The sequence below is a fragment of the Aythya ferina genome, assembly GCF_964211825.1.
Source record: "Aythya ferina genome assembly, chromosome: 1".
NCBI lineage: Eukaryota > Metazoa > Chordata > Aves > Anseriformes > Anatidae > Aythya > Aythya ferina.
In genome coordinates, this window is record NC_140296.1 from 179,927,999 (window position 1) to 179,954,287 (window position 26,289).

Below are 26,289 nucleotides of genomic sequence, written 5' to 3' on the forward strand. Positions count from 1 at the left end.
TGCAGGGGGACAGCATACTTCTGGTTAGGAGATACATAACTAGATAGTCCATCATTATCTGAATCCAGGTCACTGTCCTGGATTCAGGCAAATAAAGAAATTCAAAAATCTCCAATTACAGAAACTTCAAGGGTAAAAACTATGTATTTTAAAATGAAGTGTTCACATTTCACTATTAGGCTTTTTCACTTTTAGTAGACTACATCTTCAAGTTACATTAAGAATGGTAACATGCTTTAAATGTCTATTAATGTATGCCTAATTATAATGGAAGGCCTATAAAAATCTTTCTGACAGCCACATGAATAGCAAAACAATTATACTCAGTATAATTGCAATGAATACTAAGTGAATTAATAATGAAGGGATTCTTAGAAACAAAATTGCAAACAAGGATGTTCAGCTTAATCTACACTGGGCCAAATCATTAAAGAATTTATGGAGCAGTTCTTCATGAAATCAATGGGCAATTTTGCTTTAAAATTATGATAAAAGCTGTGTCACAATACTTTCAATCGTTTATGAGAACACTTTAATCTGGAAACCCAGTGCAAACTTTTATTTCTAGAGGGAAGGAAGTTAAAAAGTCAGCACTTGGTGATGAACATAGGAGATAGTTTTGTTTTGTCTACCTGCATATTCAACAGGGATTCTCTCCAAGATTGTGTCTAGATTGAAAAAACACATTTGAAATATGTGATGAAAATATACTGCATAAAATAGTAAGCAAATTTAGCTGTAAATAAAAAGACACTTTTAACAAAAGTTATTGAATGAAAATATAAATAAATGTATCCAAAGGAATTTTTAATTGTTTTTATTTTTAATGGGATTCAGACTTCTAGCTTCAGAGGACCTTAATGCAGACACCTACATCTCTAAGAGTAGTTTATATTGCCTTAAAATCATTGGAAGTAAACAGCAAGTCTAGAGTACAACTAATCTTTTCTCAAGACATAACTAAAAAATAAGTCAAATGAATCATACTCTAGAAATCTCTGTTTTTTCTCTGTAAGTAAAAAAGGAATCTAGCTGCTTAAGTCATGTGGAGAAGCCTCACAGTATGTGAGATGAATCCCACTCTGTGTCATAAATTTGACATTACTAAAGTATGGAGTGTTTTTTGCATACTCCTCCTAATCATGACCTCTGTGAGTACTTCTGTGAGAAGAGAAATGAGTCCTTCCAGAGCTTGGCTGAGGGTTGAATGGGAAGACCAAGAGAAGGGAATCTGTTAACAGGAGTAAGGTTCATGATTCTTATCTATAGTAAGTTATGTCCTTCAGGTGAGTATTTTTGTGATCCTTCTGAGGCAGGAGGCACCTGGTTCATAATTTTACTAATATTGAAACATAGCAAAGATTAATTGCAATTTTAGTCTATATATTTCAGCCCAGTTTAGTGTGTTTTCTCTCAGACATTAATTTTGGCTAAACATAGTTGGGTTATTTGGGGTTTGTGTACTGCAAAGGAATAGCTACTGAGACATTAGGATATTAATCTGTTGTCATTGTGCATCCTGAAGCAATAAGGTAGGAACACCTTCTTTAAGAATATCTATCTGAAAGTTCAGCTTCTAGTCTGCTAGGTCTTAATGGAGAGAAGCATACTCTCCTACTACAAAATTGATGTTTAGGTAGGTGCAGTGACTTGCTTTCCATATGTGCCCATCTCTAACCCCCAAAAAGGCTGGAGAAGTTTCATATCAGTACATAATACTGAGTACTCAGTACTGAGTATGAATACTGAATATATAATGCATCTCAATATATACTACTAGATGAGTAATTTCTAGATGCATTTAAATAAGATTAATATTTCAATGAAAATTAATGTTGCAATGGATTATTTTTTTCTGGGTTCACAATAGGGTTCACAATTGTCACCCTTATTCACAATACTTGCATGATGGTAGCTCCCCAAAAGTGTATTTTGCATTGGAATATGAAGAACTCCATTATTTCCATTGCTGGTGTCATTTTTACATTTTTATTACTATTAAGAACAAGTAAAAATTCATGGTAATGTTATTGTTATAGATATCATTGTTATTTTTTACTGTGAAGTACGACAAAAAATACACAGTAACTACCCCATATCTGATGTTTTTAAAGCAAATGAGGGTGTTCAAGATATCAGTGATATTTTAAGGAGCTGTACAATTTATGAATGATCAGATACATGTTCAATAAAGGACTCTTTCCTGATAATAGTGTGTTAACCTAAGGAGTAAACCAAAGAACAGACAGAAGTATGAGCTTGACTGTATCTTTATACATGTTATTCACATTTTCTAAATTTGATTTTTTTTCTTTTTAATTTTATTGCGTGTGTGTATGTGGTAATTATGAAATCAGAACATTTATTTAGATGTACTAAATATAACAAAAATGATATGAGAAGATGCTTTACATGCACAAACTCTATTTTTCAAACTTAATTAGGAATTTGTTTCTTTTTAATATTAAAATAGCTGTATATTTTAAGAATGTCTGCAGCATTTATTAGTAATTAATGTTTGTTTCAATAATGACTCTTAAGATGTATCCAAAAACAATATGCTTGCTTTTCTGTCGTTTCAAAGTATTAGAGAAGAATTTCTAAATTGCATTTTATTTTTAATACAACAGTTATTTCACAGTTGAAATGCTCCATATGAAATGTTTGACCAAAGCCAATTTCTACCAGTAAGTTTTAAGGAGCTGAAAGTTTACAATGGAAGTTTCACTACCGATTTAGTGACAGAAACATGAACAACTTCTTATAATTTAATGTGTAGATTGAACCTCCATATATCTGTGGCAAATACAGACTTAGCTGCCTCAAGGGTTTGGCATCTTTAGATAAAAAAGAATCAATGTCATTATACAGTGTCTCTCTGGAGCATCATAATTATTCTGCATGCATACAATATTTATTTTAAACTTAAAATTAAACTTCAAGAGGTGGTCATTTGAAAGCTGGCAGTCAGTGAACAGATCCTGTCTTCATAAAAAAGAGAATATTTCTTCTAAAAGTTAAGAAGTAGATCAAAACGGTCTTTCCAGTAACTGACACTTTAGTCATACAGATGCTTTTTATGTGTCAGATTTATTAATAAAGAAGGTCCATGGGAACGAACAGAAGAAAATCTTGAGGATGTGACTGTCAGTTTTTGATATGTCAGGTATAATTTTGTAACTGTGATTTTTGGATAGCAGTACACACACACCATTGTACTGATGTTTGTGTACTTCTTTGTACTTTTCATTTGTGATGACTGAGAAAGAAGATGAGGCGGAGATGTTTTGATACAGGATTGAAACTTGAAACTACAGTCCTTCAATTTGAACAGCATTCCTTTTTCATCTTTCTTTTCATGTTACCTTTTTAACTTCTGCCACTGATGTAAAGAAAAAAGAAAATTTGAAAAGATGCCAGGTGTTGGTTCTTATCTAGGTGAAAGATCACAGAAATGGAGAATAAAATATAGTTTTAGTTTGTTGCAGTGACAGAATTATGAGACAGATCAAATACTTGTCAACAACAAATGTTTATCCTCCTAAAGCCAACACAGAATAATTTAGACTGTGACATCTCCTCCTATTTCTTACAGAAAATATGAACATTATTATAATTAGCTGAAAGTGGGATATGCTACCACTGCTCTTCTGCAAATAACAGCATCTGCTTTAGCTACCCTTTGTGTACACTGGTGGTGTTTTTAAGTTATCAAAGTGCATACAGCAAAGAACTATAAAAGAATATCACAGTGCATCAGCTGAAGAAAAGGAATTGAATGAAAAAATGTTATTTTTGATGTTATTGACCTTATAGAGCCTGGTGCATCAGAAAAGGCAAAAGTGAAAAGTCTCTGTTTTCCACAAATTTCTGTCAGTCACATATTCAATTTCTTTTAATTGGAAAAGTGATTATAAATAACCCCATTACTCTTGGATTTATGAATACACATTAAAGATGATATTTCAGAATCCAATAGTTATCAATATCCAGGCTAGGCATCTGCTTAAGGGTTTTATTGTTTCAAGCCATAAATAGAGGCAAGGGCATTCACTGTAGGAAGTCTAGTGACCTGAAACCTACTTCTTCATCTATAAGCAAGAACAGCATGAGAACAGGAATATTTCCTCTCATTCCCCCTGTACTTGGCTCTGGTGAGGCCGCACCTCAAGTACTGTGTTCAGTTTTGGGCCCCTCGCTACAAGAAGGACATCGAGGTGCTCGAGCGAGTCCAGAGAAGGGCAATGAAGCTGGTGAGGGGTCTGGAGAACAAGTCCTACAAGGAGCGGCTGAGGGAGCTGGGTTTGTTCAGCCTCAGGAAAAGGAGGCTCAGGGGCAACCTTATTGCTCTTTATAAGTACCTTAAAGGAGGCTGTAGCGAGGTGGAGGTTGGTCTGTTCTCCCACGTGCCTGGTGACAGGACGAGGGGGAATGGGCTAAAGATGCACCAGGGGAGTTTTAGGTTGGATGTTAGGAAGCACTTCTTTCCGAAAGGGTTGTTAAGCATTGGAATGGGCTGCCCAGGGAAGTGGTGGAGTCACCATCCCTGGAAGTCTTTAAAAGACGTTTAGATGTAGAGCTTAGTGATATGGTTTAGTGGAGGGCTTGTTAGGTCAGAGGTTGGACTCGATGATCTTGAGGTCTCTTCCAACCTAGAAATTCTGTGATTCTGTGATTGCCCAATAGATTTTTATAATATTTGGATGCAATAAAACTGTACATTGTGGTGAATCCAAACTACTGCTCCTGCTTATCTTCCTTATGATCTAATTCTTATTTTTTTCATGCACCTTGCGCAGAAGTTGTCCCATTCTTTTTTTATCTTATGAGATCTTCTTTTCTATAAAAGGTGATAAATGTATCTTAGAGTTGATTATTTTTTTTTCTTCAGTTTAGTTGGTTCCTAAGGCTCTTCCTGCTTAACCCTTAAACTCTCCCCAATTCTCCATATGGTGCTGCTTCAAACACATATACTTTTGTAAACATCAGTCAGAGTCTGGCTGCCCTGTCTACTTAAGAAAAGTCAAAGTTCATTCATTCATTTGTTCCTTCCTTCCTTTCTTGTGAGATACAGCAGTCTATTAATTCACTTCAGTCTCCTGACATACAAGGTATTCTGTTCCTTTCATCTGTCTCTCTCAGCTAAACGAAGATAAACAAACAGGCTATCTTGGAAATTTCTTAAAATTGCATCAGGCTACTGCCAAGGTTTCTCAGTATCATCTGTTCTTATGGTAGACCCTCTAACATGATGAGAATTAATCTGGAATGGAGACAACTATTTTTCCAGAAACCTCCTGTACAAAAGCTGAGGAAATCTTTACAGTATTACTGGTGGCGGTGACTCAGGGGAACATGACAAGCTCCCACACAGCCTACAGAACCAATATAACAGATATCAAATTACGCAATTGAGCAGCACTTAGGAATTTGCAACACTTATCACTTACAGAAGAAGCCACTCAGCCTTCACACATGTGCAGGCTTTCCCTGTAGGCTCACCCTTCCCTGCTCTCCTCAGGAGCTACGGGGAGAGCTTACCATTCACCAGGGAAATCCTCTGGGCTTGGCTGCTCTTTTCCATGCCTCCCCTAAGGAAATGTGACCAATCAAAGCTGCTCTGTGCTTTATGCTCTTCCTCTGATGAGAGCTCTTATTCATTCTTGAATGCCTGCTAGCACATTTTCCCATTTTTAGGAGCCTAAATGCCTTTTCCAGTTTAGTCCTTACTCCACTTCACGATTATTTACAGTCTCTGGCTGGTCTGTAGATGAGTGAGTAGGAAGTGCCTGTTTTGTGTCGTCACATGCAAAATGAGTTTCTTTTGTCATTGGGAGAAGCAAAGCCCTGTCAGCTCTGGCTATCTGCTTGCTCCCTCTTCTTTCAGCTACTTTAAAATTTTCCTGGCTGGCTGAGATGGGCTTTCCAGCCTGCTGAAGAGAGAAGGCTTGAGGATATAGGCATATCTATCCTCATGTTTTGGGGGGGGGCACGCAGACATCTGTCAAAAGAAAGAATGGCTGCAGGATCCTGTTGCAATTTCATCTGGTGAGAGTAATTAGTACCATCTCCTGCTCCTCTGCTATAGCAAGGGTGATTACAGGGATTGCACAACACATCCCCAAGAGCACCTGCTCACATACAGAAATGACATAGAGGCAATACAGTTGAAGAAAAAGGAAACCTCTTCACAGATCCAGCTTCTGCTGACCCATTATGGCATGTTGGGTGCTCGGCTGAAGTTTATATCTCTGAACACCTCCCATATGAATAAACAGAATTCAAGATGAGAAAAAAAGGAAACGCTAAGACAAAGTAATGGTAAATATATCTTGGAACAAAAGATACCTTAGAACAACTGTCAAACTATCTTAGCTAGCTCAGGAAGTATTAATTTCTTTCTCTTACTTTCTTACTTTAGTGTCTTGAATAAAACTAGAACTGCTTGCAACTGAATTGCAACATAATTTTTAGACTATATAGGGCTGTGTGTGTGTGTGTGAAGCTGCAGTCTTCCTAGCAATCGCCTTGCTGACATACCTGCCAGTCAGCAGCTGCATGCACCAGCCAGCCCTCTTTTGTGCCAATCTGGTGGTGAGTGGTGCAGAAACATTTTAATTAACGTTGAACTTCTTAAAGTTGAAGTGAAAACAATTACAGCTCAATTTTACTTTGCCTCCTCACTTTCATCACTTATATTCTCTCTTCCTCCTCCCTCTCCATTAGAGGGCTTCATTTCACAGACAGTGAATTATAATCTAATTATTATATTTTAAAAAGGCAGGCAAGGCATTGTTTCTTCATCCTTCAGTTAAAAAGCTCTGTAATGACAAAGGAAAAGCTCTTTCCTTCGTGAGTGCCAGGATCAGAGTCACTCCCACCACAGACATCTCATCTCATTCTTACCCATGTGTTTTTGTTTTCTTTTTTAAATACAGAAGGGATCACGTCTTTCCCTTAACAACTGTTTGCACACCAGACTCAAAGAAAGTTCACAGCACACATTGCATGTACATTGGATATGTAAGTGAAGTGATCTGTAGCACAGCTAATTAGACCTAAATTCTTGATTTACTATTTATAAAACAAAATTGATTATTACTTCATCAACAACATTTAAAGCATCATTAAGAGAGGTCTGCTCCAGCAGCCTCAGGTTAAATTTTTTAACAAGCACTTTAGTTGCTAATCTGTGTTATTGCCAACATATGTAAACTTCCTAATGCTAATTGCATTCAGCTGTGAATCAAACAATGTCTAATTCTCTTCAGGATTAATTATGCACATGTGCTGCCTGCATTCCTAAACATGGTTCTCATAAATAATAAGAGATATATCTAGGCAGATGGGATTTTTTCCAACTAAATGATCTGTTTATCATGAATAAAACAATTGACATATACTAGATGTCTAATGCAAAGTCACCACAACATTCCCATGTTTTTTAATCATAAATAATTGCTGTGACAGTTGCTTGCGTGAACATTTTTGTACAGCCAAGCACTAAAAACCATGTCCACCAGTGTTACCACTGTTACCTTTGTGTGCATGTCTAACTCCTCCTTCCCTCCCTCCCTCCCTCCCTCCCTCCCTCCCTCCCTCCCTTCCTTCCTCCCTTCCTCCCTTCCTCCCTTCCTCCCTTCCTCCCTTCCTCCCTTCCTCCCTTCCTCCCTTCCTCCCTTCCTCCCTTCCTCCCTTCCTCCCTTCCTCCCTTCCTCCCTTCCTCCCTTCCTCCCTTCCTCCCTTCCTCCCTTCCTCCCTTCCTCCCTTCCTCCCTTCCTCCCTTCCTCCCTTCCTCCCTTCCTCCCTTCCTCCCTTCCTCCCTTCCTCCCTTCCTCCCTTCCTCCCTTCCTCCCTTCCTTCCTTCCTTCCTTCCTTCCTTCCTTCCTTCCTTCCTTCCTTCCTTCCTTCCTTCCTTCCTTCCTTCCTTCCTTCCTTCCTCTCTTTTTGTTTAAAGGTGCAAAGCAGAGTGGTTTATATCATGTGTTTGATGAATGAACTAACAGTCTTCTCTAAATGCAAAAGTTTTGTAAGCCCCAGGGAAACCTGGTTTAGGCACATTGTAAGAAAAATTGCTAAAGTGTTAGGCATTCTGCTTGTTTCAGGAAGAAGCAATGAGCTTCTAACATCCAAAAATAATGTTGGCAGAATCTTTATATATATATACATAGATATATATAAATATATATATATAAATTAGTCTTAAAGGGATGATAATTAACTGAATTGGTAAAACCAACATAAAAAAAAATAACTTGCAGTGCTAAGAACATGGGAAGTAGAAATATATATACATATATTTTTAGTTGGTTTTGACAATGAAAGAATGAATTTGTTCCTAAAGAGGGGATGCAAATAAAAGCTGTCTATCCCTCTTTTTGATTAAGATGTCTACTTGTTAAAATCTAGCCCCAGTGAGCAAATCCATAGCATGTTTTTTCTTATATGACACAAACTTCTTGGTTTCTGCTGGAAAAGTCTTACATGCAAAATGCACCAGAACAGCAAGAACTTGATACTTGTAGAAGCTTATAAAATTATATTGTTTAATCAGATATTGTTGCACCCATTATTTTCAGTGTTTCAGTGTTACTGTAGCATATTTTAATTTTCCCTGGCTGCCTAGGTAAATTTGAATTTCGGAGTGAGTCAGTAAAATTTCTCTGTCTCTCCCTTCCCCTCCCCTTTTTTTTCTAAAACAAAAATTGGAATAGCATGGCATTTAAGAAATGTAATAGACTAATAGCCTAGATGTCTGAAATCTTTCAGCTTCAGAGTAAGTGGAATACACTTAACCCCTGGCAACGTGCCCTTAAACTTATTTTCCAGGTGCCAGGTGTAGATCTGTGAAAGTTGTTGAGCACCTGTGTCTCATTCAGTACGTCATTTTTCTGTTGAGTCAAGCAAGAAAGGTTATCAACTGGTATAATTTTTTTTTTTTTATAATGACATCTGTCCACTATACAAGACCATCAGCTAATTTCTTTAGGCAATCAAAAACTCAGTTATCAGTGGCGACCTTTGCTGAATTTAAGCTGGTGACATAGAGATGGAGAGCTATTACTTGTCTGTGAGTCAGCCCGCCCCTTGCTCACTTTGGGCAAGATAAAACTTGATGAAGCTTTGGCTGATCTGTTTTGAAGCAAAATTCTGATGTGACAAAAAAAGCTGAATAATCTGGAAAACACATTTTAAATAGTTTGAACAGTTTTATCACAAAAAGAGATATTTTCTATTCTTTGAAATCAGATTATTCATGATAACAGCATGTAGCTAAAAGAATAAAAAACAATTGAAGAGATGAGGGAACTGTAACATTCAACTGTCTCTCAGCAGTAGAGATTGCAAAAAAAAAAAAAACAAAAAACAAAAAACATTTAACAGTGCAGAGTGCTGTACTAGAGCATGACAGACAAGAGTACATGCGTAGGGTTCTTTACCACTAAGTAAGAGTATACTTACCAGGGATATTTTTTTAATTGTTTGATTTTTGTTGTTTTTCTTTTTTACAAAGCCTAGGAGCTGTGCTTACCTGAGTCAGCTGAAAACAGCTCAGATTTCCACTTAGGGAAGAATGCCTTTCAAGAGCTTAAAGTCCCAAAGTTTGTGTTTAAACAGGATTTGAACTTTCAAGCAAAGGCAGTTTCATTGTCATTTCTGAAATATTACAGAAGATAAGAGTGAACTAAATTATCATATTTAACCAATTCCCCAGTGAAGAAAACAGACAGTACTTCTGGAAGGTATTGGACCTTTGGAGACACAGTTGTTTCACCTGCTTACCACTGGGTTGTTTCACAGCCTTCTGTTCCTCCTGTTTCTCCAAGGCAGACTGTCTACAACACCTGGTCTTATTTTGGATGGGGAAATTCATCATCTGACAGCATGAGTGACACCCTTTCACTGCACATAGGTGATATACAGAGAAGAGGAAAAGTAGAGTGTTGGGATAAAAAAACTGTCAGTGCTAAGACTCACATACCTTTCATCTCAATTCCATCATGAAGACCCAGTTTAAAATTAAATGTTAGCAAAAATATATATATTTTCTTACAAGTGATTCCAAATAAATTAATTCAAAACATTAACTGGCACTTCTTACAGTTTCACTTGCCTGCAAAATGAACCATTTTGGGTATTACTGTTCTTCTCTAGCCTGGAGTATAATTGTTTATGGATTTTAAAAGAAGACTGTTCACATCATGCAGTCACCTTGGAGAATGTAAACTGGACACCTTTACGATGGAACTAAACTGGATTATATTTCCCAAACGCGTACTGAAAATACACCAACTGCAAACAGGCACTGAGCTCATGGGCAATACAAGGATCAGTCTAAATTAACCTCCCCTTGAAATGTGTACAGTGGGGTTGCTGGATCTTAAACACCATCTGTTTAGTTTTGCAGATCCAATACTAGCACATACACAACTCCAAAAGCCATAAAGGGTACTCATTGAATGCTGAACTTCTGTGAAAGTCCAAGCATAAGAGGGAGAAAAGCAGTTAACACACATTGTGATTCTGCCCTGCATAAGTAAATGCAGAATGTCTCAAAGATGCTTTGACAGGTTCTTTTGTAAATTGGTGGCATCATAGGCAACCTTGGCAATTTTTTGTATGAAAGAAACTGTAGAAGAGGATTTCATTGTTATTTTAGCACAGGAAATTGTCAGGTCAGCATGAAAGAGGAAGAAAAGTACCTTATAAAAAGAAACTTGCTAAACAATACACTTAGACAATGCCTATGCTGCTAAACAAAACAGGGCAAGGGAGACAGTACAAGCTCTGGATGGCTGGACATGGATGCTGTTTGACTGTCATGTGCTGTTAGGCCATGCTCACTGTGGCTGCCTGGGACAAACCCTACCCATGGCCAGAGTGGTGTGGTTTAAATGGCAACAGAATGGGCTCTCTCCATCCCTCACAGATCTCTCCCCCTTCTACACACCTATGTCTCCATGCACTCCACAGCATGGAAGTGGATGGGCTGTATCACACCCCACAAAAGGTTCTAGATGATCCAAGCTGAAAAACATATACTCACAAAGTCCAACAAAGGTGGAGGTTCCTGCACCTAAGAAGGAATAACCCCAAGCACTGGTATAGGCTGGGGGCTGACCTGCTGGAAAGCAGCTCTGCAGAGAAGGACTTGGGGAGCCCTGGTGGACAGCAGGTTAGCCATGAGCCAGCAATGTGCCCTTGTAGCCAAGAAGGCCAATGGTATCCTGGAGTGCATTAGGAATAGTGTTGCCAGCAGGTTGAGGGAGATGATCCTGTCCCTCTCAGCCCTGGTGAGGCCACACTTGGAGTATTGTGTCTAGTTCTGGGCTCCCCAGTACAAGAAGGACATGAGCTACTGGGGTGAGTCAAGATGATGATGAGAGGACTGGAGCACCTGTCATATGAGGACAGACTGAGAGAACTGGGCCTGTTTAGGCTGGAGGAGGGAAGGCTGAGACGGGATCTTATCAATATTTATAAATATAAGGGAGGGTGTCAAGAGGATAGGACTCTTTTTGATGGTGTCAACAATAGAACAAGCTGCAACACAGGAAGATCCATCTGAATATGAAGAAAAACTTTGCTCTGCACCCTGGAGCAGGCTGCTCAGAGAGGCTATGGAGTCTCCTTCTCTGGAGACATTTAAAACTTGCCTGGATATGATCCTGTGAAATGTGCTCTAGGTACCCTGCTTGAGCGGGGAGGGGGGTTGTACTAGATGATCTTCAAGAGGTCCCTTCTGACCTCAACTATACTGTGATTCTGTGTAATATAATAATTACATTTTAGGATCATAAAAGCAACATATGAAGCTTTGTTGATACACAGGACATTTTCACCTTCACTGTGATTCCACTTGCGATTTCTCCCATGGATTGCTTTAATCCCAACATCCCTTGCATTAACAAGAGCAGAGCTATAAATAAGACCAAACTAAGAAAAAAAGAATTTTTAGTCTTGTGTATTTTACATAATAGTTCTCCTAGAATGTCATTTTCACATTGTAGTGGCTCCATTTCATTGTTATTGTTGTCAGTTACGAATATATTATTGTCTGATGTGATTTTTATATCCTCAAAGATGATAAAAAGATAGGGTATTTAAAGAGAAATCTCTATATTGAGAGGGACTTGAATTAATTTGGAGGGAAAGTTTCCTGAGCAAATGAGGAGGGAAGAACATCTGCTTCTACATTTTGTTTTGCCTCCTCTCATTCTAAAACATTTTGAAGATCTTAATGGGATGCTGAAACCTAGGGAATTTTTGTCAAGTTACTTCATTTACGTAGTGCTGGTGTTTCTCAGCTATGTGCATGAGATAAAAGCCTATAATATGCCTCTTGGTTGCAACTTTAACCTTTAGTAATTTTGTTAGTGTGACACAGATATTTTGTTTTCCTTTCAGGCAAAGCAAGTGAAACCACTTTACAAAGAGCCTTCCTTCTTTAAAATCAGTAGCAGATTTTTTCAGCTGTTTTTGCATAAAATCAGAATATCATCCAAGACGTTTTCCATAGCTTCTTGTTTTGTTATTTTATTTAATAATAATAATAATAATAATAATAATAATAAACAACAATATCATCATCATCAACAACAATAATAATTATAAATGAAAGAAAAATAAAGAGTTTTTTTAAATTATTTTCTGTTTTATTCATTAACAATTTATGATTTTCAGCTTAGGATAAATTTTCCGATGCTCCCATGTGCAAGGCATTTACTGACATACATAGAACAAATGACTCAAGCACCTATTTTCACACAGCTTTGTAATTTGCTTGCAGGATGTGCTATAGTATATTATGTGTGTATACCTTCCCATCCCAAACTCAAATTTTGGGATTTTAATGTACAGAATATCTCACAGGTCTTACCAGAACTCAAATCTAACAGTACTTCTATGCTTTATCCATTTAAACTCCAAATGAAACCCTGTTTTAGAATGTGATTTTATGTAACAAATCAGTTGCTTTTGAGACCGAGTATAACATAGCTGCCATTTGTCATGCTCTGGCCTGCTCTGCAGACATGGTGAAGCACACTACATTTTCAAGTCCTTGATGACATTCTCTCAATTGCTTCTGTGAAACTGTTTGGATGATACACCTAAACTGATTAGGTCACCATTACGGACATTAACATACTTGAGTGTTTGAAAAGGGCAATAGCAGAACCCCTTTGGATGGTAATGACAAAACGCATGTTCTAAAGGATCATGTTGCTTGTAATGCATTTATTTATTTATTTTTCAGCTGAACTGTTTCTAACAATTAATTTGCCATCTACTAAAGCTTACCATTCTTATATTCTGATTTGTGTTTAATAGTTTACTGATCAGCCAAAGAAAAGCAGAGAAACATATAATTTCAAGGGTGTAGAAATGGGGATTATTAGGGCTGTGATCACCTCTGAAGGAGGACTTGTCTTTTTCTGTGCCCCTCCCTTCTTTATTTCATTGCAGGTTCATTTAAAAATCTGATTGTTTTTATTCTGGAAAGTTAATAGATACTTTAATATCATCTCTGCCATTAGAGTTAGTAAAACTTACTGTTTTTCTGTTGAGCACTGTGGACAAACTTTCTTCATTTTAAAAGAAGTTAAAGAAAACTTGCATCAGTAGTTTTTGGGAGACTGCAGTAAACAGCTGCTCTATGAAGAATACGGAGAATTTCCACCACCCGGTCATTATGTCTAGGGAGATGGCACTAGTAGAAACATTAGTAGTAGCAAAACCATGGTCTGGCTGGAATGATCAGTATTTAGTTTGCTCCTCAACAGAAGCTCATTTTTATTGGGAAATATATATGTGTATATATGCACCAGTCAGAAGGCTGAGGTGGTAGAATTATGCACATCTGTGAGCTTGCTAAAGAGGACTTTGGCTAGGGTTACATGTTTGCTGAGCTGAGAGAATATTGTATGCTTCTTTCTGCTCAAAGAGCTTCTGTTACTGATACTAACTGGAGTTGAGAGGAGACCAAAAGTAGACCAAGAAAAAAAAAAGTTACTAGTCTAATTCAAAATATGACTGAAGGGTGGTTTCAGAAGTTCAATAGCTGAACAGCAGTAGCCACATGTTGTTTGTAGACATATGTCCAGATACTGAGGTTTGTCCCTATGCTTAGTGTCCACAAAGTGTATTGCTCCATGAAGCAATTTATATCACAGAAAAAATTATGTGGCATATACTATCCCTTCTTCAGTAGCTGACAGCCTATTCATAATAGCTAGGGCATGGGTGGACAGGGCTGCTAAACTGGGCTGGAAATGGAATGTAAGCAGAAGCAAGAGTCTATGATTAAAAGAGATCAATTGCAGGAGTGGGAAGGAGCCTTAATGCTTCAGTCTAGGGAGAAAAGACCTTATGTACCAGTCAGGTGGGAAGCCCAGAAGAAAAAGCATCTGTATATCCCAAACATAAGGGGCAAGGCAGAAGCCTAGCACTGGTAAAGGCCAGGGCACTAGGGATTTTAAATCTGTAGTGAGGGGACAGCAGCAGGAGCAGAAAATGCAAGCTAGTTGGAGACAGTGGGTCAAGAATGATCAGAAAATTAACCAAGAAGTACAGACCACTGGAACAAGACTTAGAAGCAATCTATAAGTTGCTGAGAGTCTTTTTTATATCTCTCTGAATTTAGTCAGAAGCTTTATTTGGAGCAGGATCCAAAGCAAGATGTTGCCTCTGAGGTAGTCACCTTGATCCACTTTATAACTAGCTGGGAAAAATATACACCTGATGGGTGCAACTCATCTATTCCTAAAGCAGATATTTAAAGTAAGACTGATGAATTGCACCCTAGAAGTGTCTATTTCTGTCCATTAATTATGAAGAGGGTCTACACTAAGTAGCTGAGATATATGCTTTTGTTATAAATGTCTAGTGTTGGATGAGATGAGTCCTACAGCCTCAGGTGTCCTAGTCATTCTGCTGTACCACAGCTCTGCCCTATTCAGTTAAGGCCCTGATCCATCAAGCTATTAAATATGTACGTAGGTTTTTGAGAATTAATGTGATTAAATGTTCTGGGGGATTGTAGGGAAGTTGCAGATGAGTAAATGCTTCAATGTGTGAAATGTGAATCTTAAATTAACTATTTAGTTTGTATTCCAGAAGCCTGACACCAGTTTTGTAAAAATCTCCATTTCCTCTGTACTTCAAGCTGCATTCTGTCCCTAATGAAATATACCAGCCCTGCTATCAATGCAGTGTGCAAGCACACACTTGGCTTTCTGGTAGCAATTCAACAACATTCAACCACCCAGACATCTGGAAATGTAGTCAGCAGGGAGCTGGAAGAGTAGCCAACAGAAATTAATCTCTGAATTTCCATGAATTTTCAGGTGTATTTCATGATCTTTCCCTAGTTATATCAGAAATGATGGGGTGAAGTAGTTTAATCAGTGTCAGAGTTCATGAGATCTATGGTTGATGGGATGTTGTAGCAGATCATAAGGAGATCTCATTATCAGCTACTATAGCTGTCTCCTAGAAGTAAGGAATAAATAAACTTGGTTGAAAACACGATGTTAAAATATTTCTGGTTTAGAATATTATGCATGCAATTCATCAGATTTTCTTAGTAGGTTATGTCACTGACCATGACTTTATCCAGCATTTTGGTACGGTGTCCCATTTTTGTTTCACAGTTGAGATATTACAGTCTAGATGGGTAGACTACCAGGTGGATGAAAATATGGCTGGGTCACTGGTCAAAGTGTATAGGGTTCACCACCCTTGCTCTTCCTTGTGTGACTGCTTACAAATGAAGTTTCTAAGGGAAACATCCTGGGACCAATGCTATTTAATTAATCCCATTAACAGCTTAGAGGAGAAGATAGAAGATACCCACATCAAGTTTACATTGTACACCCATTGTAAGCACAATGGTTATTCCTGAGAGCAGGGCTGCCCATCAGATGGATCTGGCATGCTAGATGAATCAAGGAACCTTGTCAAATTCAACAAGGATAAATTCAAGGAAAAAAAGTCCTACATTTTGTACAGACTAAACTCTATATCAGTGCTGGCTGGGTACTGACTGACTGTCTCAACTCTGCTGGAAAGCCCCTGGGAATCCTGGTGGACAGCAAGCTAGACTTGAGTCACACCAGGCAGTGGTAAGGGCTAACAGTATATAGTGTAAAAATAGGATTTTGGCCACCAGATCAAGGGAAGTGCCTAACCACTTCATCTTGGTACTCTTTAGATCACTTTCGGAGACCTGCATCCAGTTTTGGGCCACTCAGTACAGTAAAGATATTAATTAATTGAAGCCAGTTCATCAAATGACCAACAAAATGGATGGGGGATGAAGCACTTATCCTGTGAGGAGACAATGAGGGAGCTCAGCTTATTCAGCATGATCAGGTAATGTAGCTTCAGGGCATCTTAGGGACTACCATAAGCACAGAGACAGTCATTTTACTGAGATGTACAGTTAGAGAATGACAAACAGTGCTCATAAATTGAAGCAAGAGAGTTTCTGACATGGTACAATGAAAATATTTTTGTCATGAGTATAGCTAAGCACTGGAGTAGGATGGTCAGTATCTATAACCTTGGAGGCCTTCAAGAATGGACAAAATTCTGAGCAACTTGGCCTGAATTCAGAGTTGACCCTACCTTGATCAGAGGAACTAGAGACCTCCTGGCATCCCTTCTAAGATTCTGATTCTGTGATAGGTGAGGTGACCTCATCTGTGCTGATGGTGACTGTGGATATAAGGAAACAATTATATGACAAATAGGAACTAGGTGCAATACCGTGTTAGGTACAGGCTATAGTCTTTGTGCCAGACTATGAAGATAAAACCTAGTGTTCATGTGTTGTAGAAAAAGTATGGACAAGCCTACGAGTGGGTCTGACTGGCTTGAACCACAGTATCATGACAAAACACCAAATTTCTCCTCAAAGAAGTATCATCATGATTTTTTCCAGGTTTGATATTTCAGAAGCACAGGTGAGACTGTGCTGGCCTACTTTAATACTGGTATTTTATTGCAGATTTTTTTATACATGATAGCTATACCTTTTAGGGTGTCTTTTATTATTTTAATAATTTTTTGGCTTAAGTAAAAGGCCTAGTGATGAATGCTCTTTCTAACCTGGCTCTATCAAACTATAGGTCTCTCCGAAAATTTTACTGGAAAATATAAAAGCACAATTAAACTAGTGCTATGAGTAAAGAAAATGATAATTTATAATTTCACACTCTGTAAATATGTTTTTTTGGCTATCAAAATTGTACATGCCTCCACAGCATGGTATGTCATAGTAACATAATAAACATACTTTGAAGGTGTTTTTTTTTGTTTGTTTGTTTTTGTTTTGTTTTTTTTTGAGCACCTTTAAAATTTTATTCATAACTGGAATATAGGATACAAACAATGTAAAGCTTTCAAAGTTGGATTCAAGGCATGTATTAAAATGCACCCATGCTTTTCACCATCCATTTGAGGTGACCTGTTATTTGGCACTTTTTGAATGGAAAGATTCCTGTTCAATTCATGGAACATTTTCAACTATAGTGGTCCTAGTATGTAGCAACAGCTTTATATAGGCTTAGACATATAACACTTATGGAAATACTGGAGTAGAGTACCATGAAAATTAATATTCTGCTTTTTCCCTGTGGACATCTTGAATGAGAGACTTCATATTATTTTTACAGAAACTTGATATGAACCTATACATACATTAAATATCACTTTAACTTTATTTGCAGTATATTTTAGCACAATGCCAACATCTTACATACAATATAATATTTATTTTATGTGAAGTGTAGTTTTGATAATTTACATTTTGTATGCAATGTGTATTTAACATTTCCATACTACACAGGATCCTTTTACAGCAATAAACATGGCATATATTCTTTTTTTTTTTTTTTTTTTCCTGTAAAAATACACTCTCAGCAAACTCCTGGCAAGATTACTTTTTTTTTTTTTTTTTCTTTTAAAATCAATTTTATATTAGACATATACAATAGCATAACAAGGTCACTCCTGAAACCAGCCCTTCTTCTGATGGATCCTTTTCAAGTACTTGGGAAGAATTATTTGTGAGTAACATTGTTTATGGTGCTATCTTACACCTTAGGACTCAGTATTGTCTGCACTGGGAACAAGTACTTTTAGAAACGTGGAATATCCTTTCTTTCCTGTTAGCTTTGTAAAGTTCTGAAATATAGGTTCTCATACCTGTATATGCAGCAGAAATGAATGACAGCATTTCAGGCTGCTGGAAGTTTCTGTTTCCAAAAGCTAAAGTACGTAAGCTAATGAAATCAGCAGGACTTTAGGAATAGAAACAATATGATGAAAATTAAGACATGTTTCTCATATTTCTGTGATTAGTTTTGTTTGTTTGCTTGTTTGTTTGCGATGCTACCCAGACTTTTGGAATATACTTTTTTTTTTTTTTTTTTTTTTTTTTTTTTTTTTTTTTTTTCTGGGCTTGGGAAAGTCCAAAATATACACTGAAACCTTCAATAATTTGATCCTTAGGAAAGACAGCATTTTTTATTCTTTCTACACTGTGTCTAACAGAGTGGCTTCTATGTGCCAAGGTGCAAAGGGAACAATCATCACCACCATTATCAATAACTCTTGCTTTACTTTTTTTTTTTTTCCTTTACATTTACAGAATTTAGCTATTATCACCAGGCTTCACCTCAACTGTTTGGTCTGTGCATATGATTATAGATATTTTCTTTTTTTATACACCAATACATAATGTGGTGACTTTGTGCAGACAATTTTTTTCTCTACCCTTTAACTGCCTCGTAAAAGCTCTTTTACACTCACCGTTTAACAAAACAGTTACTGTGTTATGACAGTTTTCTAAAAGTAAAAGTAGTTTATTAAATTCTAGGTAAAAATTCAGCTTCCTCCATAATTGCATGCTCTGTCCTCTTCCTTCCCTACCAGTCTCTGGAATGACAAACTTCAGTTCTTATTTCTGAGTGTATTTATTTGGTCTCTCAACAAGTTATAAAGGGAAATTGGGTATTTTTTCGCCATTGTTTCCTGGGGTTGTGCTTTTGTCACCACTGCTATTAAGAACCACTTTGGAAACAGATTATCTAACCAATCCCTCATCTAGGAGGGACTAGAATTTCACAGAAATCACACCCAGAAAGGTGGCCATCAGGAAATGGGGAAGAGAGATTGCTTGGTTGAATTTGTCGTTTTAGATTTGTAGACTTGAAGTATTCTGTATTATCGCTACTCCAGTGTAAACTGCAGAAGGTGCTGAAAAGAAGCAATTTACTCACTTCTGTCCCAAATATTAATGTCCAAGCCTCCTTATTCTTCTGTCAATAGCCTCTCTCTAGAAGAGATTCCATCAGAGAAAGTTGAAAGGAAATGCACTTTCCTCAGTAGCAGAATATTTATCTTCCTTTTGAAAAGAAAGACAGTGCTATAATTTTTGACCCCTTTCATCCTGGCAGTAGCATACATATTCATTGCCTTTTTTTTTTTTTCTTTTTTACAAGAGAATGATGTTGCTGCATCAAAAAGACTTGCTTGATATTTATTCAGTACCTTAAAGATGTATTTATAATTGTTGTGTTGTTTTTAAACACATAACTCTATCCAAAAGAAATAATGAAAAATAAAGAAAATGTGTTGCCACTGATTGTGTACTTGAATAATGCATATATTTGAATATCCAAACAGTTAAAAGATATATTTCTAGAATCTAATGCCCAATCTTTTCCTGAAGTTTGACGAATTCCCACATTCTTGTTGTTCCTCTAGAGCTGATGTTTTTTCATGATTTTTTATTTTCATTTAATTTTTTTTTTTCCACAGCAAAACGTCAAATACTTTTTCTATTTTACCATAAATATGAATTTCATTATTTCTTCTTTTATAAGGTAAACATTTTTTAGTTTTTGTTTCCATTTTGTTTTTGTTTGTCTTTGGTAACAAACAGGAAATTTCAATACAAATCCAAGTAGTCCTGTTCTCTATTATGTGTCTGGTATGTCTGATTTGGTATTTCAAAGACAACTTCAGAATGGACATCATGCAGTGTAGATTACTCTCTCTTTACTTTGTGTGCTGTTGTCATCCAGAAAGTGAAAAACTGCCAAGTGGGGGAAAGTGGGGATTTCGTTTGAAAGACTTCCTTTTTCATCACAGCTCCAGCACCACTCACCCATGCTACGTTCCCTATCAAGCAGCATTCTTGCTGATTCTGTTAAACAAATGGGAATTCCAGACAGAAGCAAATCATTTCCATATTGTCAGCAGACAAAATGAAACTTTGCATTAAATTCTACACTTATTTTGGAGTTTGTGAGGGCTGTTATTGTTGTTGTTGTTTTTAATCTCCTAGAAGATGAATTTACTTTAGAACTCATATTAATACCAGTTCTGAAACCCTTAACTCATGTTTAATTTGAAAATATCATACACAGTTAATTAAATTTTGGTTTGAGTTCTTTGGAAATAAACTTCTTGTTATTGATGATGTCATTAGTGCTAGGAGATATGCATTTCCTGTGAAGGGCTGTAATAACCCACTGGGATTATTATTATTATTTTTTTTAAAGTCCCTGCATGAAAAATTAATAATTCAGATAATTTGTTTATAAACTAGGCTGTAGGGGGACATTGCTGAACACTACAAATAAGTTTTTGATGTAGTTATACAATTATTTCCTATGCTATTTATCAATTCTTAAACCAGACACTGTTGATGAATATTCAACATCTGCATAAAGCATAGGAAAACATTTTTAATCAGCACTAATATTGAAGTGTGAATTTTCTAATCAGCATAACAGGTCTGTGGTGTGGGAACCTATGGGGCTAGTGAATTTTTCGGATTAGGGAGTGTTAATGGATGGAAGAAGGATAGGTGTTGGCATCCAGGCAAAGCTCTCATTCTTTTTTAGCACTTCCCTGGCTTCCAGGACTGATATCAAGCCATGGGGAAAGGAATTGGCTTGTAGGGCATAGAGTATCACCCACAATGACCCTGGATCCCTTCCAATAGTTTATGTAAGTCTCCGTTTTGATGTGCATTGACCCAAACCAACTAGCTTCTTTATCATTTGTGAATTTGTAGTTTAACAAAATGGTGTTTAGGGTGGGGCAGCTCTCTGGACTTAAGTGCATGACCCAACAACAAAACCCAAGTTGTTCATATTTCTCTTGAACTACAACTCATTCACTCATGCACTTTTTTTTCATGGAACATGATTATGTAATTAGATTCAATGTAATTTCACACTGCATTTTCTCTGTTAGAAATAAGTGCTGAATTTGTCAGGCTACAAAGTGGCTGATGCAAAAATACAAAGTGAACTGGAGAGCCTCTTTGTCTTTGTTTCACCCAAGTTAACTAGACAGTGTTAAAGAACGGTCTTTCCCCACCCACTACCCACCATCCACCCACCTTCCACCCCCACCTCCCAACAGAACTACTTAATTCTCACTACACTTTTTTCCCTCCGTTGATTCCAGGAGGCAGCTTTTCTTTCTAGCAAAGACATAGCTTTAGGATACAGCGGTTCTGCTGTCTCTGTGCCCATTGGACCCAAGTTCTTCCTTGTCTAAACAGTGACCAGAGCACTTATGTAAAAATTACTGTATTACGGATTAAGATGTCTGCCCCAGCTCTTTGCTGGGAACTCTCCCTCTTGCATGTTGGAGATGTGGAATTGAAAGCATCTCCATGTCCTGAGAGCTGTTTTCACAATCTGACAAACTGATGCAAATGAATCTGTACTGATGGTCTGTAGACTGGACTCACTACTCATGCAGCCACTCCTGACGGTAAGGGAACAGACAGCAAGAGAGGACTGGAACAAAACAGGAAGAGGTGGAAAATTCCTTTACCTTAGCTGGTATGCCAGAACTCTTAGGAAACATATTGCAAAGAAATGTGGCCATCCTCCTTGCTGAGCTTGTATAATGACTATTATACAACTAACCTCTAACTATAGATTAAGGTCATCATAACAATCCATCCAATCTTATATTTCTTTTATTTTTATTTATTTTATTTTTATTCTATGGCAAAAGATATATCATCTGGAGCACCATAAACTACACCTGCTGAAAGCCATTCAGAGTTCAGGCCAAATCTAATATAAGCATGCACGACTCAATTAAAGTCATGCTTGCTTACACCTGTAGTGAATTTGATACTAGATGTATGCATCGACTTGTACTAAATATGTTGTCTAAAATGATTAAGCACCAACCCAGTCTGTAGCAAATCTCTGAAGCCTATTCAAGTTAGGTGATTTATGATAATTTTCATTGAAATTGTTCTTTTCTGTGCTTGTCTGCAGTGTCTGCATTACACTCTCAGAATCTTTCTAGTTAATCTGTTTTCATAAAAGCTCTACCTGTGTTGCTGTGACTGCAGTTCACTTAGAAATAGCTGCAGAAGCTTTATACTAGCTAGCAAAAGTACAAGTGGCAGGACAGTTTCTGCAGCAAAGAACTGAGTGTGGGCTGCAGAAGCTTTTGGAGAAGTAAATTAAAGGTTCAGATGGTTAAAACAAGCTCCATGGGGCCATGGCTCTCTGTTGACACATCCACTTGATCAGATTTCAAGCTAATTCTGGTATGTCCTCAAGAACAGCAGTCACTGCAGGGACAGCAGTGTAGACATCCCAGGAAGCAAGCAAATAAATTCACAGTTAATGAGACTAACTCTTAGCAAATTCATCTTCTATTTTATCAATACACTATATATAATATGATTCCAGTACTTCACATTGTTTCATGTACATTTGCTTGGTTATTTTGTGAGAAGAAACACAGAAAAATACCTAATCATGTTAAAACATTACACAGCTTTTTACATAATCACATTAACTGCTTATGAAATAACTACATTGCAATATCATTTTAAAGGTAAGGCAATTTAAGAATGGTCTATAAATTGTACACACTGCTGCCTGCATTAATGGCACCTCATATAGAAATATATGTTATTTCAGTTGGAAAACAGACTTTGTAATAAAGTCAGAAAAATCATAGCAAATTGGAAAGACACATTATTATTTAATCAGTTGTTTAATAAAATCTGCTTCATTCATAAGTATGAAAAAAAAATAACAGCAGGAAATATAGAACTGCTATCCCATTTAATCTTACCTGGAAACTACTTTCATACTTTCTCAAAGTATTCAGAGAAATACAAGGTTAGTCTATCTTCAGCACTGCTTATCCTGTCTGCAGAAGCAGAGAGATTGGTTTTGATGCTTGTATTTTTGTTTAAGTGGAAGAAAATGGAAAACAATGCAGTAGAACAGTCTTATAGTTTGCCTTTTGTAGAGTTTAATGCAAAGATCAGTTAATCTCTTTTGATATGGTCATGATTAAAATCAGTTGAGATATGTGGTGTTCGGTCAGGCTACCGTACCCAATCACACACTGGTTCTTTGCCCATGCTGGTTGTGGAAGGTGGTTTAACATGTCTGATTTTGCAATTGGGGTGAAGCAACAGTGCACATACCCTCAGTTATGATAGCGGTTAACCTGAATGGCTATAGTCAGTAAGACTCATTGACTCAACTGAATCGTTGTTTTGGGTTTGAACAAATGTTCAGATTTAGTTTTCTCATTTAGGATTTTGTTGAGTGCTATCTCGCAAAACTTATTTGATCTAGGAGAAAAGTCATATTCTCCTCTCAAGTGAGAGATGTGGAAATGTTCCTTGAAATCTGGAAAGGAATTTATTGGGGCAATGTCAAAACATAGCAGTCTTATACTGGCATATTTACAGCATATTTAGCAGCTCCAGCTACCAGAAAACCATGGTGTGGTAGTGGGTGGTAAATCAACACTCTGCATTCCTCAGGAAGTAGTGTCCAACAGGGTTTGCAGGAGCTGTGCAGGGCAGAGGGATGTGGGTGGCCAGAGCCATCTGTGCCAGGATCCATGCTGTGCCTGAACTAGACACAAGTCCCAGGGAGATAAAGCCAGGATGAAACTAGATGAAACCTTTCTGTTCTGATCCCTTAAGTCTGCTGGTGCAGACTTATATATGGAATCTGGGTGTTTCACTGGTGAAATATTTATGTATTTGTGCCATTCACCTAAGAATGGCGTAAGATGCAATTCTTCACTGGATCACACCATTTTGCATTTTTTTTTTTAACATTTTATTGGCTGTTATCCTTGAAAAGTAATGGAAATTGCCAGATTAAAAAAAAAAAAAAAAAAAGAATTATTTAGCTGAGGAGATATGTCAATGAATTGAGAATTAAAATATAATCAAATATTATAAACCATAAAAAATGTTTATGACCAGCTCTATTAATATAGTGTTGCTTACTGCAGCTGTTAAGGCTTTCACAATCTTCTTTCTTTCTTTCTTTCTTTCTTTCTTTCTTTCTTTCTTTCTTTCTTTCTTTCTTTCTTTCTTTCTTTCTTTCTTTCTCTCTTTCTCTTTCTCTTTCTCTTTCTCTTTCTCTTTCTCTTTCTCTTTCTCTTTCTCTTTCTCTTTCTCTTTCTCTTTCTCTTTCTCTTTCTCTTTCTCTTTCTCTTTCTCTTCTTTTGTCTGGGAAGTAAAAGCATAAGACCTACCTTGTTTTATAACCAAGCAAACATCTTTCATCTTCCAGACATCCGTAAGAACAGACCCATATATGATAATAGTCCAATCAATATACCGAAAATAATATAATCAGGACCATTCTTTTGTTAATTATTTCTCTACATTTTTGTTTTTACAATTCTGAGACACTATATTCTGAGTTACCAAGAAATATAATATAGTATATCAAGCCTTTCCAACACAATAAGCTTCTTGTAATGATCTCATTGTATTTTCTAGGAGGTATTTGTCTATTTCATAAAATCACTGCATAACAACACAATTGGCAGCTTCTGTTCAGCAGAGGCATAGTATAATGGCAGGTCAAGGATAACACATACTGGCAGAGCTTTGTGGGTAAGTTTGTAATTCTTTTTCTGACTTCTCATTACTAAAAAAATCATTTAAATGATGATTCAAGAATTCATATTTTTTGTTTATGAGCTATACAAAAAGCTAAACAAAAGCTATATATACTTGGAGTTAATATCAATAAAATATTGTGATCACTCCGTGCATGGTATTATTAAACACTGAAATATTTTATAGACTGTCCTCTTTTGACTACGTTGTGGATAGCCCCTCTGAATGCCTCTTCTGTGAGCTCTTCCTCCATATGTCCAGTGTAAGGATGTTATTATAGCTTGGCACCTGTGATCGTTTTGACACTCTGTTATTCTCAAGCATTCCTCTTTACCTGTCATGAAATCATTACTGCAACAGCAACAGCCATTTCCTTCTTTTCTTTCTTTCTTTCTTTCTTTCTTTCTTTCTTTCTTTCTTTCTTTCTTTCTTTCTTTCTTTCTTTCTTTCTTTCTTTCTTTCTTTCTTTCTTTCTTTCTTTCTTTCTTTCTCTCTCTCTCTCTCTCTCTCTCTCTCTTTCTCTCTCTTTCTCTCTTTCTCTCTTTCTCTCTTTCTTTCTCTCTTTCTTTTGAATTATCTTTAATAGCTTGACAGTCAGCTTAAAATCAGTATCTGTTTTGCAATCAGTGAGAAATAGCAGACTGATTATTGAGTAATAATTGTTCCTCAATAACCATTACAAGAATAATCCATTTTAAAAGTCTTAGCATTTGGTCTGTCTATTGTCTCAATACCACATAAGGATAAGGACACCAAACAGGTAACAGAGGTATGAATAATGCCTATTTATTCTGAAACACAAAATCAAAAACTTTTTCAAGTATTTAGCTATTATTATCTAATCATAATACAGAGGGTTTTTTTTGGTGTAGAAATATTTCATAAGCGTGAACATGCAGTATTCCTCCTTTCTGACTACCTAAAAAAATCCTATCAGAGCCATTCCATGTTCTTTTTTTTTTTTTTTTCATACCAGCAGTATATAAGAGATCTAGCTATCTAGCTTTTATTTTTTATATTTATTTTATTATTATTTTTTCCACATATATTAGCAGTGTTTTTATAATTTGGAAATGTTTCTAGAAAATTATTACTTAGATAGACACTGATCTATATTGCATTTTGAATAGGGAATGACTTTTTACAGTAAGCATTATTGCGGTTTTTTATGATATAGTTGTTCTGCACTTCTTTCACAGCAAGAATCTAATAATATAATGTGTGTTCTGAAGAACACATTAAAATGACATTATGCGATCAGGATGCCAATTACAGTATGACTAAAGACTAGCTATCAAGCTACAGAAAGACAGTAATTGTGCTGATATAAACATAATGTTTATATG